Source organism: Euprymna scolopes, chromosome 39, assembly GCF_053919585.1.
Source record: "Euprymna scolopes isolate OS-2025 chromosome 39, ASM5391958v1, whole genome shotgun sequence".
Classification (NCBI taxonomy): domain Eukaryota; kingdom Metazoa; phylum Mollusca; class Cephalopoda; order Sepiida; family Sepiolidae; genus Euprymna; species Euprymna scolopes.
The window spans coordinates 23428021-23441660 of NC_136520.1; positions in this window are offsets into that span (position 1 = coordinate 23428021).

Genomic DNA, 13640 nt, shown 5'->3' on the forward strand with positions numbered 1-13640 from the left:
AAAAAATGGAAGATTTATCTAGAATGTTAATGCAATTTTTGCAGACGCAACAAAAGACGCAATCCGAGCTAGATGCACGTAGAGAGGAGAAATTATTGAAATGGCAAATGGAACAAGAAGAAAGGCAGAAGAAATTACAATTTGAATATGAAGAAAGGCAAAATGAACGTTTTGCTAAAACACTGGAACTATTAAAGACTAATCGAGAAAATGTCGACAGTACTAATTTCTCGCATACAACTATATTTAATAGCATGGACACATTTAATTATGTGCCGGAGGAAGAAAAGACTTTTGAAGCATACTATACAAGATACGAGGATTTCTTTCAACTGGACTGCAAAAGTTGGCCAAATAGCCAGAAAGTGAGCCTTTTACTCAGGAAGTTGGGTGTAAGAGAACACAGCAAGTTCGTAGATTATATACAACCTAAAAAGACTACGGAATTAGATTTCATGGAAGCTGTAAAATTACTAAAAGAATTATTTAATCCGAATATATCTCTTTTTCATAAGAGATGGTTGTGTATGAATCTAAGGAAGATGGACAACCAAGATTATTTGACATACGCATCAATTGTCAATAAAAACTGTGATAATTTTAAGCTAGCGGAACTAACAGTAGAAGATTTCAAATGCCTAATCTTCGCACAAGGGTTAGTCTCCACGAAAAATGCAGAAATACGCAGACGAGTGTTGTCTAAGCTGGAATCTGAGCAAGATGTAACACTTCAGAAATTAGCAGAGGATTGTGAAAGGGCCATTACACTAAAAATGGATTCAAAAAAGATAGAAGAATCCGGAGTGGCATATGTAAGAAAGGTTATTTGATCTACCTTTGTTTGTTGAGTCGTCATTTGTATTGCTTTCTACGTTACTTGTTTCAACCTGCAAACTTAACAATAACTAAGAACAGAATTTGCTACAATATTTGAATAAATGTTGTAGATGTGTATTCACATGCAAATTCAATTGTTCCTTCCAAAGTTTAGGAAACAGAAGCTGTTAACTTACCTTAAAGTTGCTTTCGTCAGACCAAACAATTTTGGCCCAATAATCAGGTGTCAAATTATCATATTTAAAAAAAAATCCAGTTGTTTTTTTTCTTACTGACCTAAGACAAGTATGCCTTCTTCTTTGTTTAGTATCATTTTAATCCCACTTCTAATAACCTTTATCTCACTTTTTGAGCTGATATGTTTTGTTTACATCCTCCCAGCAAGCTCTCAAGAATTATTCGTATTATCTGCAAGGGATGCTCTTTTCAAAGATCTTACTTCCCTGGTAGTTGTAGACACTTTTAACGGCCTTTTTCTGTTTTTGAAAGACTTTGTCCACTTTTGCCTTTTAATCGTTGTTATAACTCCCTACTTTGAAAATTCCATTTTCCTGGCAATTTCTACCTGAAACTATCCTTCACAGAGATAAAGCAACAATTTGTCAATATCTAATCTGTGAAAGCTGCTTTTTGAAGGCATGTTCAATTAAATATACTATTATAGCACTGGTACGAATCAAATATTACTTAAAAATAAGAAACAACTTTTAGTATGACTATGATTGATTTTGAATATTGGAATGAATTTAGTATGAAACTCAGCTAAAACTCTTGAGAAAGGCTTTAAACGTTTTAAAAAAAGAATACACACCCCATAATATTTTAAGAATATTTTTACTTGTTTTAAAAAAATAAAATTGATTTTCCAAGTGTTTGTTTCTACCTAGCTTTGTAAGTTTTTAGTAGTTCAACTTATTTTAAAGAGTTTATTTAGTTTTAAAAAAGTAATGTCGAGTGTTACTTTTGAACAAAACGTGTCCGATATGAGACGATCACGATCTAGTCGGTTTTTGTCCAGTTCAAAATCTCTATCAGTATCAACAAAACAATACGAATCCAAAAGACAACGCAGAGCAAATAATGATTTTTTTTGTTACTTCAGACATTAAAGTTACATTTTGAAAGGGTAGCTGCAACAACAAAAAAAGCAGAAGTGAAAAAAATCAACTCTGCATACTGCTGCGTTTCATCAAGCGTAGTGGTGTTTACATGATGAGCCGCCTTGCTGATAATCTACTGGTCTAGTTGTGTAGATGGCACGTAACAGTAGTAGTCCTCGCAAGGATATTGCTCTTTTAATTTTTTTAAACAAGTAAAATCACACATACGCAAATATTTAAAAATGAAGCCCATATCAACTTTGGAGATTGTCAGGCGGATGGAAAGGTAAAAGCTGGTTGTTATAATCAGAAATTATTAAACAATGACGATATTTTTTTAAAGTGTATGCATATTTCTCTCTCTTTCTCTCCTCTCTCTTTCTCTCTCTCCCACTTTCTATCTTCTATTTTCTAGCACTCTCTTTATTTCTCTTGCAATGTGAGAAAAATGATAATTCTATTGAAGAGTTTATGTTGCCGCAGACAGCAGTTTGGGTCATGATCGAGAATGGGTCCTGAATTTAAAAAGCTTAAAACTTAAAATAAATTAATTTTACTTTTTATTTAAAAAAATGTCTTTCTTTGTTGTTTTCAAGTGATTCCTGCCATCAACAATTCCAATGAAATCCTGCAAAGTATGACGCCGATCAGAGACTCAGAGAAAAGACCTACAATCAGATGTAGCCACCTATATGACCTATATGACCTAACTTTAACCTAACTTTGACCCATCGTTGATGTAACAGCAACGATAAACTCAAAGGGGGAGGGGGTGCTTATCGTTTTGTCGCATATTCATATGGGAATCGGGTTGCTGTTCCAGGACATAACACGGATATTGTTACAGTGGTTCAATGGAGAAAGAATGGTTAATTTTAAATCATCTAAAACAAGCCTTTCTCCTTTTATCATCAACGCTCTGACTCCCATCAGCCCTAATTGAATTGAATCGTTCTAATTTGGGGAAAGCTCTATGTTTTAACAAGCTTCTTGGTCTGACCTTCACTTTTGATCCGAAATAGAACGCATACATTAAATCTGTTGCCCACATCGCCGGAAAATGGTTGGATCATTACGATTCCAGTAGATATCCCACTGCCGATGCAATCCTTTAGCTGTATATGAGCCAAGTATGTCGTAGGCTGGAGTACTGTTGCCACATCTAGACAGGAACTTTTCGGTGAACCCTATTCTGCCTTGATAGCGTTCAAAGCTGACTTCGAAACCTAATCAGTGATGCACTTTCCTTTTTCTTAAAGAGAAATTACGAGCCTGTCTTTGCTCTGTCGTTATTTTCATCGAAAGTGCTTGTTTTAGTGTTAATCAATGTTCCCCTTTCCAAATCTTTACAAATAACACTCGTCCTGTTACAACCACTATCAACAATTTCTCCACATATATATAAAGGGTGTTCACAAATGTAGCCAGACTTTGTTGGCACCCTGTAGACTATTTAGCCAGACTTTGTGGATACCATGTATATAAAGAAAGAGAGAGAAAAGAGAGAGAGAAAAAGAGAGAGAGTGAGAAAGAGAGTGAGTATTACTAATAGTTAATACTGTATGGATAGTGTTCAAAATATTCAAACGCAAATGTAGATACAGAAGATGCCGATGGTCATTATTGCACAAGAATGGCTTGAAGGTTGAAATGTATCTAATTAATTAGTGAAACAAAATGAAAGAGTATGCACATTGTTAGCAAGTGCCCACATTTAATAGAATCGGAATGCAAATGGTAGTCAGGTCAGATTGAAACGCGTGATATAGTAACGCACTGCCTTTCAGAATTAAAACTCGGCACCGTACACTGACTTACACAAACCTATACCAACGACACTGTATATCTTGCTAGTCTCAATTACGAAATTAAATTCGGTTATATTTTTTTATCGCCGTTAAATTCACTGTTTCTCTTCTAAACAGATAAACGCGACTTTTCTTTCATTTTTAATGACATTTGCTTCAGATAAGACAATGTCATATTATGTAAGTAGCTAAAGATACCTCTTTGAACTCATAGAAATACCTCCTCAGAATCATAAAAATACCTCCTTGAAGTCATAAAAATACTTTTTCAGAATCATAAAAATACCTCTTCAAAGTCATAAAATTACATCTTCTAAGTTATAAAAATACATCTTCTAAGTCATAAAAATACCTCCTCAGAATCATAAAAATACCCCTTCGAGATTATAAAAATAGTTCTTCGAAGTTATAAAAATACATATTCAGAATCATAAAAATACCCCTTCGAGGTTATAAAAATAGTTCTTCGAAGTTATAAAAATACATATTCAGAATCATAAAAATACTCCTTCGAAGTCATAAAGTACCTCTTCAGAATCATCAAAATAACTCAATACGTGTCTAAACTTCTCAGTCTATCGAAAGCCAACGAATAAAAATGATCTTATACAGTTCTACTCCCACCATAACAACAAATTCAGCTTCTATTGTATACAAAATAGATTCACATCCTTTCCTGAAGTCATTACTTTTCATCTTAATTAAACTCTCACCTGATATGAAGACTCCATCTTTGTATAAATCAATATAATTAGCAACACACGCCAGATGCTCCCAACTAATACATATCAGGTGCTCCAAATCATATCATATATACAAAGTATAAAAATTCGAGATTAGACGTCGGAATTTTTATGCTTTCACATTAGTGTTAACTTTATCCAATTTTGTAGGTTCCGGGAAATTCTAATGGGACGTTGAAAAGTCTCCAGGAAATTCAAGAATAAAAAATTTACTATGTTCAATTGTTTGAAAGTGTGGCTTTTCATCTTATCAAGCAATTAAAGATCTTTTAACTTTTCTGATTAATAGTCATTTTTACTAGAAATATTGATCTGTGTTGTTAAGAATAAAAATAAATTGTTTTTAATCGATTTATAGATTTTAATATTTGTTGCTAATCACTATTGTATGTTTTCCCATATATAAGAAGCAGGATGATTTTTACCTCTTCAATTTCATCTACTCTCACTATCCGCATGAGCACCAGAAATAATGTTAAGAAAAAGCAATTTTTCACTATGGACCACTTCGTTAGAAATTACGCTGTTGCATTCTCCTTCATCTTTGAAAAGTATCTGACCTACATTTGACTAGAGAGAAAAGGTAGGGGAGTGTTGGAGACTGAAGATAGTCTAGTTGATGTATTTTGATAATGTCAATACTTCTTACATATTCTGTGGGTAAATCGGTTAGCGTACCGTACTTAGACACGAAGATTCTATGTTGGAAACAGAGAAACTTGTATTTATTTTGATTTTGTCCTAAAATGTATTTAGACATTTCAACATTAAAACAGAATATCTAGTTTAACTTTTATTCTTTCAGTAACCCGACGCAATTTAATGGATAGTAGGAGTCAAGGCGTCATCGAATAACCTGGTCATGAATATATTTTTATCAGAAGATGTTCATGTTAATATTTACTTTTTAATATGTATTTTTAGTATATATTTTTAATATATATATATTTCAATATTTATATTTTAATATGTATATTTTTAATATGTATTTTTAATATATATATTTTAATATATATTTTAATATATATATTTTAATATGTATTTTTTAATATATATTTTAATATGTATATTTTAATATGCATTTTTAATATACATATTTTAATATATATTTTTTCAATATATGTTTTTTAGTATGTATTTCACTTTTGTACACATTAACGAAATATATTGCGACTAAATCGTAAAGGGTCAGTGTCTTATAAGAGGTTATCTAGGTAGGGCATAGAACAGTACATTACATTCAAATTTCTGTATGCTGATACGGTCGGAGAAACAGGGGACAAGAAGCAGGGACACAAATTACACAGGCAAGCGCTCCAGTAAAAAGGAGTTTCAGATTAGAAAATCTTCCAGCATCTAGGTAGCTCTGCAGAGAATGCTGGTTGTTTGTATTATGGGTATTTACTTTTGTTTGGTTAGAAGTGCAGTCAGTTCATCGTAGCACATACCTTAGAATGCACAACATATGAACGTAACATTACGGCGATTCGAGAGCAGCTGGAACTTGGCAAACAGTATAGAAAGCTATTAAGGTAGAGATTCTGATTTTTGTATTTTTTTTTTTTTTTTGCATTTGTCTCAATTTGCTATTTGTATTTTTATTATTAATGTTTTTCTTGTTTATATTCCGATGCAAGGTCCGTTTTACTAATAAATCAGGATTCATTCACGCTAAAAGCTATAAGATATTAATGGGTTATCGGCTGAATGATGAATAATACTGTGTAAAGATTGAAAATGATGAATTGAAGAAACAAGTTTGATTAAATATGGGGTGTTGTGTATTTGAAGACGACCATTTTGAAATTCGTAAATTCATTCTTTTGTGGGCTGTTACCCTCATCTTAACAGTTGTTGTTGTTGTTGTTGTTGTTGTTTCACCACATTTCAGACAACTCATCCTCTGGCCTTCTTCAGGTGATTTATTTAAGTTAAAATGCATGTTAATGTTTCACTCTTTTGTGTTTATGAATTTTCCACCGGTAATTCGGCTTATATAAGTGTTAAGACCGCAATATGTAGACTTAATATTCCTAGCAATTTAAACTGCATTTTTGTCTTCGTTTATAAACGACTAAAAGCTTCTTCAGACTATATATATGTATATATATATTTTTACATAATCCTAAAAATAGATTATGTGGTTTAAAGAGAAAGTCTTGAATTTAACTTAATTAGTCGATGAAGAATGCATCTAACCATTTTTTTGTGGTTGTCTGAATTGTCACCGAACCAAAAGGAGAGACAAAAAGAGTGTAGGAAAAGAGAGAGGAGGAAAGAGTTGAATAAAACGTTCAACCGATATTAACATTTCTCACCCCTTCAGTACGAGAGCGAGTTGACAGGTCATCCGGTCAATGCACTTTCTGACCCTTTTTTGGTTTCGGGTTTCTTAGCGCCAAAAACGTGAACAAAGAAGGGAAAAAGAAAGACAAGCGAAATATGGATGGAAACGGAAGAAAAGAGAAAGAGAGAGAAAGAGAGAGAGAGAGAAAGGAGGGAAAAGAAAAAAATTAAAGAACATTTTTTTTATAGAGATACTTCTGAGAATCCCTCATGGCGAATAGACGGTGAACCCTGCTTCGGGTTATCGTTGATAATAGGCGTAAGCCATGGATGAGTGCGGACACTCATCGATTTAAAACTAAACAGGAAACAAATTTACAATGGACTAAGGATTTGAACAGAATATACGGAAACAAAAAGGCATGACTTACGGACTTTATAAATTAACATTCGAGTTGTAAATATGCGTTGCAGAACCAAACACCCAAAAGGAACCCTAAAACAACAGACTGCCGAAGAAACCTCACATATGAAAAAAAAATGAACTGTAAGTCCTCTCTATATATACATCTTCATGCGACGTGTCGGCGATTCGTCTATTTTGCCATTTTTATTGGGTTTTTTACGTATTTTCCGTCGGCATTTTGGACTCTAGCGTAATACCCCCCATCCTCATGATTTGTTTTTCTTTTATTTGATTTAATCCTTTTTGTTCATCCCCTCCCTCCATTATCCTATTATTTTCTTTGTAATAAAATTGATTTAAAATTTAAGACCACGTTTGCCTCCGTTATCTCTCACTGTGTTCGGTGCCTATTTTGTTTTATTTCACTTGCCTGAGAAAGGTGTTTCCCTCCCCTCTTGTTCGATATACCGCATGCGTACGAACCCGAGGACCAAAATTTTTTTTCCTTTTTTTCTTTTTGTTACGTAATCCTTCTTCGTCGTTCCCAATATATGTATGAACAATATGATGCTAAATTCCAATAACCATTTCTTTATTCAATTTTTCAGTTAATCGAGTCGGGACCTGTGGTACAGTGGATAAATTCTCTACAGTTTCAGGTGAGCATCGTTTGTAGATTCAATCTTGCCCAAGTAGGACAAGACGTGGTGAGACAATAACAACTATAGAAAGCAGAAATTACTGGGGACACAGTTACAAAACTCCGCATTACTACTGCGTTGCGGTCAATCGCCTGAAGAAGGCCAGAGGTGAGTTGGCCGAAACGTGGCGAAACAACAACAACTATGAAGATAAGGATAACAGTCCGCAAATGAATGACGACACAAATTATGAAGCCTCATCTCAAAAGATTCCAAAGTAAATAAATAAAATATAAGACCATGTGTTGCTTCCAGAAAAGCAGTTCCCTGGTAACTTGTTCAACAGACGGGAAATTCTTGAAAAAAATTCTCTATTCGTCAAAGTTCTGCCTGATGCTGCGCCCACATAGGACGAAGAGTTTTATTCATGTCTTAGAATGGTAAGATAGAGATTGGAGTTCAGTCGTATCATAGAAAAATTTATTTTGCACGTTATATAAAGACATTTTATATAAGGTAAATTTTATATAAATAAATTTTTTTTCAGTTAAATAATTTTATTTAAATCTATTTTCGGCTTTCCTTATTGGACATTGAACTAAATCACCCACATTTTTAAACCATTGCGCACACAAAAAATTGAACCTAAGCAAAATTTGAAAAACCCTCGCCCTTTATTAGAACTATATTTTATGCATTCTATTTCAACATGAGTTTTATGACGTAATTTTATGTCTTCTGATGCTTCTAGGCATTGACTTTAGAATTCTATATAACTGCATATATCAATAATCACATGTGTACATATATATATATATATATATATATATATATATATATATATATATATATATATAAAATGGGTTAAGAAATTCCAACGAAAGAAAGATGTATATTTAAATAAGGGAGTAGTCACCAACAATGTGTATTTTTTAACATTATTTTATTATTCCGTGTCTTGGTTTTTCATTGAGAATTATGTTTGGATCATTGTAATAATGTTTTTAAGTCATTAAAATCGCTTTTACGCGCGTTTCAGACGTTCTGTGAAGCGTCCTCGTCAGAAATTATTTTCAAATGTGTTGGAGATGTAAAAATGACAATTTTCGTAGTTCATTTGAAGTTTTTCCAAGGGGTGGAGGCTTGTAAGTGTTTATTATTCATTGGTATCTTCAATTTTTATTACTCTTTTATTGGGCTTGTCCAGGCCGCTGACCTGGTTGTAGTCACTCTCTCTTTCTGCTAGTGTTTTTTTTCTTTTCCTTTAGGGTGGGGTAGGGTGTGTGTGTGTGTGTGTGTGTGTGTGTGTGTGTGTGTGTGTGTGTGTGTGTGTGTGTGTGTGTGTGTGTGTGTGTGTGTGTGTGTGTTTGCTTTTATTGGTTTGAGAATGTGTATACTGTTTTATAGTATTATGAGGTTATTTTCTTCCTTAGGAAGGTGACTGTGATCCGAGGTCGTTACTAATGTGTATGTGTGAGGAGGGGGGGACCAGTTCTTCTGAAATAAGGGTAGGGGTGCTTTCATTCTATTTTGATATTTATTTTTTGGATTCTTGGATTTTAGTATTGTGATTTTTTTATGAATTTGTGAATTATTTTTATTTACTTACACAGGAAAAAAACTTCATCACCAGATTCACTCCTGAACTGAACAGAGCCTAATATCATCGCACAAAAACATGAAATGCAAGGTACACTCGCATGCACATTCATACACATACATATATACACACCCACACATAAATCAGAACCGACACATTAAAACACACACACGTGCGCGCATACAACCACACATAGACATAACACCCCTATCTCTAATAAAACACACTGAACAATACCAACCCTACTTAACCTCGAAACCAACAACACTAGGAAACACCTAGAACTATAGTATAATATCTGTTCCAACACCTCGCTCCCTCCTCGGTCAGTGGAGGAGACCCCCCTCATAACTGAAACAACTATCATCCCTTCTATCACCCCCTCCAATACCTATACCCCCTCCAATTGCCCTCCCTCTGGGGAACAAAATCTCCCCCACACTAGGAACCGATCCTGGGTCTGGCCATACCCACATGGGGAGACAAATAAATAGAAACATTAAAAAATCTCCTATACATATTTTAGATAGACCCCTCTTTCTAAACAAACATAATATAAGGAATACCCGAAAAGACTAAAACGAAAAATCACAATATTAAAATCCAAGAATCCAAAAAATAAATATCAAAATAGAATGAAAGCACCCCTACCCTTATTTCAGAAGAGCTAGTCCCCCCCCCCTCCTCACACATACACATTAGTAACGACCTCGGATCACAGTCACCTTCCTAAGGAAGAAAATAACCTCATAATACTATAAAACAGTATAAAACCAATAAAAGCAAACACACACACGTACACACACACACGCACACACACGCACACACACACACCCTACCCCACCCTAAAGGAAAAGAAAAAAACACTAGCAGAAAGAGAGAGTGACTACAACCAGGTCAGCGGCCTGGACAAGCCCAATAAAAGAGTAATAAAAATTGAACATGCCAATGAATAATAAACATTTACAAGCCTCCACCCCTTGGAAAAACTTCAAATGAACTACGAAAATTGCCATTTTTACATCTCCAACACATTTGAAAATAATTTCTGACGAGGACGCTTCACAGAACGTCTGAAACGCGCGTAAAAACGATTTTAATGACTTAAAAACATTATTACAATGATCCAAACATAATTCTCAATGAAAAACCAAGACACGGAATAATAAAATAATGTTAAAAATACACATTGTTGGTGACTACTCCCTTATTTAAATATATATATATATATATATATATATAGTGTGTGTGTGTGTGTGTGTGTGTGTGTGTGTGTGTGTGTGTGTGTGTGTGTGTGTGTGTGTGTGTGTAAAGAAGCTAAAATTGCAGTTTAAATTCCTAGGGATACTAAATAATTCTACACATTGCGGTCTTAACACATTAATTAAAGGAGGCTCGATTATATATTAGATGAAACATAAACAGGTATTAAATATAAAGGTTTTGCTTTTGTTCATACTCTATATCCTATTATTTAATTAAGTTGCATCGCGCATTGTCTGTCACCTCCATTGTGTTATTACGTGCCAATTACACATCTGGTTTGCTTCGCAAGTGTGGGTCACTGCATTAACACTTAATCATTTAACGTGCAGAAGAGTTGTCACCCGTCGAGTCATTTTGAGCACATCACTCTTAATTGCAGTATTCGCTATGTCCGGCGCATTAGCCATATATTACACTATTTTCAAACTGTGTGAAGAATTAGTTCTATGATCGCTCATGTCGATTATCAACGAGTGGACTTCAATAGAAAATAAAAATAATATAAATGATGTTAAATAATACTGGCAACAATTTTTTACTTTTGGAATGTTTTCTAGATTTCTACAACTGATTTAGAGTATTTTTGCATTTTTCGTCATGTTTGTGTGCTATGTTTATTTGAAACAGAAAACTCAGATCTTGTGACAAAATTGATTACATTTTTGTGGCATTATCAGCTGATTTTTGTCAACACATATCATCTTGAATATGTTTTCAAGAAACATTGTTTTAGAGCAACATACATTGATAGATAATGGTGGATAAAGGTGAGTACATTCACCATTGTTCAAACTTCAGGGCTTGAACTTCCGTTTTTTCGAATTCTTCAAATGCTTAGCAGCAGGGATGTCTTTCCTCAGATTCAAGCAGTAGTCAGCCACCATGACTGTGTCTCAGCGACCCTGATATTGGTTTCCATACCTCTTAGGTTCATCACTTATTGAACCCAGGTTCTCGTGAAATGGTCCATATGTGAAAATAGGCCGTGCATCATGACGCTTCTGTTGCAGTCAAGGTTTTTGAAATCATTCAGCATGTTCATGTTATTAATACATTATTAATACATAATACATCATGTTCATGTTATTAATACATTATTAATACATAATACAGCATGTTCATGTTATTAATACATTATTAATACATAATTCAGCATGTTCATGTTATTAATACATTATTAATACATAATACAGCATGTTCATGTTATTAATACATTATTAATACATAATACAGCATGTTCATGTTATTAATACATTATTAATACATAATTCAGCATGTTCATGTTATTAATACATTATTAATACATAATACAGCATGTTCATGTTATTAATACATTATTAATACATAATTCAGCATGTTCATGTTATTAATACATTATTAATACATAATACAGCATGTTCATGTTATTAATACATTATTAATACATAATACAGCATGTTCATGTTATTAATACATTATTAATACATAATACAGCATGTTCATGTTATTAATACATTATTAATACATAATTCAGCATGTTCATGTTATTAATACATTATTAATACATAATACAGCATGTTCATGTTATTAATACATTATTAATACATAATTCAGCATGTTCATGTTATTAATACATTATTAATACATAATACAGCATGTTCATGTTATTAATACATTATTAATACATAATACATCATGTTCATGTTATTAATACATTATTAATACATAATACAGCATGTTCATGTTATTAATACATTATTAATACATAATTCAGCATGTTCATGTTATTAATACATTATTAATACATAATACAGCATGTTCATGTTATTAATACATTATTAATACATAATACAGCATGTTCATGTTATTAATACATTATTAATACATAATTCAGCATGTTCATGTTATTAATACATTATTAATACATAATACAGCATGTTCATGTTATTAATACATTATTAATACATAATTCAGCATGTTCATGTTATTAATACATTATTAATACATAATACAGCATGTTCATGTTATTAATACATTATTAATACATAATACAGCATGTTCATGTTATTAATACATTATTAATACATAATACAGCATGTTCATGTTATTAATACATTATTAATACATAATTCAGCATGTTCATGTTATTAATACATTATTAATACATAATACAGCATGTTCATGTTATTAATACATTATTAATACATAATTCAGCATGTTCATGTTATTAATACATTATTAATACATAATACAGCATGTTCATGTTATTAATACATTATTAATACATAATACATCATGTTCATGTTATTAATACATTATTAATACATAATACAGCATGTTCATGTTATTAATACATTATTAATACATAATTCAGCATGTTCATGTTATTAATACATTATTAATACATAATACAGCATGTTCATGTTATTAATACATTATTAATACATAATACATCATGTTCATGTTATTAATACATTATTAATACATAATACAGCATGTTCATGTTATTAATACATTATTAATACATAATACAGCATGTTTATGTTATTAATACATTATTAATACATAATACAGCATGTTCATGTTATTAATACATTATTAATACATAATTCAGCATGTTCATGTTATTAATACATTATTAATACATAATACAGCATGTTCATGTTATTAATACATTATTAATACATAATACATCATGTTCATGTTATTAATACATTATTAATACATAATTCAGCATGTTCATGTTATTAATACATTATTAATACATAATACAGCATGTTCATGTTATTAATACATTCTGTGTAGTTTCTGGCTTTATTGCATCCAAGAAAGTTTTTCACTACCAGAAAAAATCCCTTTCATGCGTCCAGTCCCACTTTGTCTCTCTCTCTCTCTCTCTCTCTCTCTCTCTCTCTCTCTATATATATATATATATATATATATATATATATATATATATATATATATATATATA